Raw genomic sequence first — 3,838 nt, 5'->3', positions numbered from 1 at the left:
GATAGTTAAGAGTATATTTTTCTAAACTTAGAAAAGGAAAATATGGAAGATCTCCTCTCTGACTCTTCCACAGAGCCACCTAGTAGTTCTCAGGTTCGGGTGTTAGGCAGTAATCACTCTCTAGCTCTTTTACTTAAGAGAGAGGAATGGAACCACTCATATTTTAAAATAATATGTATATTAAGTTTTTTGTATAAATATTTAAAATTAGAGTTAGCAAAACCAAGATTGGTCAGTGATTATCTGAAATACCTTAGAATTAGAAAACTAACAATGAAAGAGTAATCAAGGTGTTGCTTCTTAGTCTTTTTTTTTTTTTTTGAATGTTCAAATGAGTATTTTTAAATAAAAGTTAATTATTGGGTTAATGTAAATCAGTTATATCAATTTTTATAGACAAGCAACTAAGTTATTGTTTATTGGTGAGCTTAAGTAGATCAATGAAGCGTTTTACTTCAAATGTTACCTAACAAAGGAGCAGCCTTACTGAGGGATAACTATCTTAAAATTTGATAAATTCTAGTGAAAGATCTCCAGTGTTTATTGTCCATCAACGTAAAGTGGCTAAGATATGAGTAAGAAACTGGTCCGAAAAGAATAGCTACATTATAATTTCCATTAATGAATAATAACAGATAAACTTTGCTTTTCTTGTTTTGATGGCCTATATTCATGACTTTTGAATGCATAGTGCTTACTAAGCTGTAGAAAACTGGATTCCATTCCAGAGCGTCCGTCAGTCTGCAGGGAGTGGGGATGGGGGTGGGACATGATCCATACTAGTAACAAACATCTCAGGAAATTCTGAGACAGGATGTTCATGGATTACACTTTGGAGAAACACTGGGCTAGGCATTCATTTTTTTTAAGGAAATTCTGAATTTTGGATAATTCTAAAGTTGCTTCTCTTCAAGGCATATTTTTATAAAGTATATTGATTTAAATGAGAAGGGGAAAATCATATTGATCTAATTAGAAAGTTTCAGAGAAATAAGCACATACAAAGGACATCCATGAAAATGGTTAGGCATCTTCAGATTTAAGAAAAATCTATATGAGTAAAAGATTATAATTAATGCATACTGACAAGTAAAAATTTCAACTTAAATGCAGCTGACAAATCCTCATTTGGTTGAAAACTCTGGGAAAGGTCATTTAATCTTTGCCCGTTGACATGCAGATTTGAATATCAAAAACTAGCCAATTTGGGGATCATTTAACAGAATTTTGGATTAAAAAAGTACAATTATTTGACATTTAAGTTATTACTTTAAAACAGTAGTTCCCAACAAGGGGCAATTTTTGCCCCAGGAGACATTTCTAATGCCTGGAGACATTTTTGGTCCTCATAACTGGGGGGAGGGTATCCTGTATGCTACTGATTCTAGTGAGTAGAAGCCAGAAATGATGCTAAATATCCTACAATTTACAAACAGCTCCTCACAAGAATAAATTATCCAGCCCAAAATATTAATAGTACCAAGGCCAAGATATTCTGCTTTACAGTTTTATTTTATTATGTGTAAAAAACAATCCTGTCTAAAACATTCAGATACTTATTAGAAAAATGTTTGACATTCTAAAAGGAAAATTGTAATTATTTAGCTACAAGAAGACTTTCTAGATGAACCAAACTCTAGGTAAGTTAAATGCCTTATTCATCATAGGATTTTTAGGATTTTCTTTTTACCTCATTAGCATTGTATTATGTTACAATATCACTAACAATTCATTTTTTAAAAATACCATGGCTTTTTTCCATCAAACCAGAAGTTATTCATAAGTATGCTGTTATTACATTAGGAACATTCTTATCAAAGACACAAGTATGAAATGATTTATTATGATGTGATAGCAGAAGACATAAAATATTTATGGGCATAGATGTTTTCACAGTCTTATGGGCAATTAAAATATAAGAACAACATGAAAACATAAAATGTCTAAAGAAGACGAGACCCATCTTGCCATTTCTCTCATTTACTTTATTTCCTTTTTTCTTTTTTTTTTGTTAAATCATGACTTAGAAGTTTTGTTTTGTTGTGAAGATTTAAAAGCTTTCAAGAAAATGACCTTCATTATAACTTAGTTCATGTTTTCAAGTGCTTTTTCCTCTTTTAGGAAGGGGTGCTTATCTAAGCTCTTTGATATGTGAATTTCATTATGAAATTGATAATAGTTTGATTGGATTTTATACAGTAGCCACCATTTAAGGAGTTCATTTAAGTCAGCTTTACTCATTATTTTTAAAAGATATTAAGGCAAAAAATCTAACTCAACTCTTGTGGAAAGTCTTCTAGAAAAAGTGTAGGGCAAATAGTCATGTGACTTAAGCTTGTGTCCATCACTAACAAATTATATTACCTTGGATATTAAACACTCTGGGTTTCACTTTTCACCTAAAAAGGAAAGATTGTTGTGTTTAAAATATAGACTATAGAATCACACAGTCTAGGTTTTATTCTGGTTCAACAATTTACAAGATGTATGACCTTGGACACATTACCTCTCTAAACCACTGTGTCATCTGCAAAAAGGAACTAATAGCTTTTCCCTCATAGTGTTAAAGAATATAAACCTGTTAAACCTTTAGGCTATAGTTAGCATTTAATAAAAATTATTTGTAATTATTGTTAAAACATTTTCTGAGTCTAAATTCTGGTAATTCATTCGTGGATTAAAACGTTAAATATCTATATAAATCTACCAGGTATATTCATAAGCAGATATAAATAGTTGAATTGGCTCTAATAATTTCTGTATGGTCTTAATATCTAAATCATTGGGGGCTTTTTCCCTATTATCAGGCAATTATTTTGGGAATGCAATATAGTCAAAAACTGTACTATTACAGACACAATTTATGGGAGAAATTGAATGTTACCATTAGTTGTCTAACCATAACACATTATGAGAAAGTATAATTATACTTTCTTGAGTTGATCAATGTCTGTTAATTTATAGAACATAAACTTCAGGGCAAACATGTCGTTGGTGTTTAGTATTTAAGAATTGTACATCAGCAACCCGGTGCTATTTTGTAAATCTAAAATGCACTACAGCCACGCTATCTTGGACAAGCCCGATCCCATCTGATCTCAGAAGCTAAGCAGGGTCAGGCCTGGTTAGTACTTGGATGGGAGACCACCTAGGAAGACCAGGTGCTGTAGGTGTAAAAACTAAAAAAAATAAAGTATTGTAAACTGACAAGCTCCTTGCAATCTGTAAAGTTAACCAAGGGCTGCCTCGCCTAAAAAAAAATGAAGTCTTGTTAGGCAAACATGAGACACATTGGAGCCCTTTCGTGGCAGTGCCCAATTAGAGTGAAAAACTGTAGAACCGAATAAAGTCTAATTCTTGTATATGCAACTGGAAGAGGAAGGGCCAGGGAGACCTTGAAGGAAAGATCCATAGTCATGATTGTGATATTTAGAGAAGAGACCTTTGATGAAAAATTAACACATATAAGAGAAAGTTGAGGGGTTACATATGTGAAAAAAATAATTTACAGAGAATGGTGACTATTCATAATATTTTTGAAACACTCAAATCGGCTTTCATTACAATTGAAAAAAAAATTAATTGCTGCAACTAATTGTGGTAAGACAAACACTTGCCAGAATTATTTTTAAGAGTGAGGAAGTTCAAAGATAAATATGTTTTTATCTTTGCACTCAAGATATTTATAAGTTAATGTGATGGGAAATAGACATACATATCTCCAGAGACATTCTCTCTGACGTATCAGTGCATCAAAGCTTAGACAGTTCTTATAATTAATAGCAAACATCTATTGAAAACTTACCATGTTGCACGCACAGTGTTAACAGCTTATAGA

At 32.0% G+C, this 3,838-nt stretch overlaps 1 pseudogene; it reads left to right on the top strand.

Moving 5' to 3' along the window:
• Positions 1 to 3,054: 3,054 nt before the first annotated feature.
• LOC111742389 lies at positions 3,055 to 3,173 on the top strand (annotated as a pseudogene).
• Positions 3,174 to 3,838: the final 665 nt, after the last annotated feature.

The sequence above is a fragment of the Pteropus vampyrus genome, unplaced genomic scaffold (assembly GCF_000151845.1).
Source record: "Pteropus vampyrus isolate Shadow unplaced genomic scaffold, Pvam_2.0 Scaffold92, whole genome shotgun sequence".
In the NCBI taxonomy this organism is placed as follows: Eukaryota; Metazoa; Chordata; class Mammalia; order Chiroptera; family Pteropodidae; genus Pteropus; species Pteropus vampyrus.
Note: the sequence above shows the minus strand (reverse complement) of the source record. Positions and strands in the feature narration are given on the sequence as shown.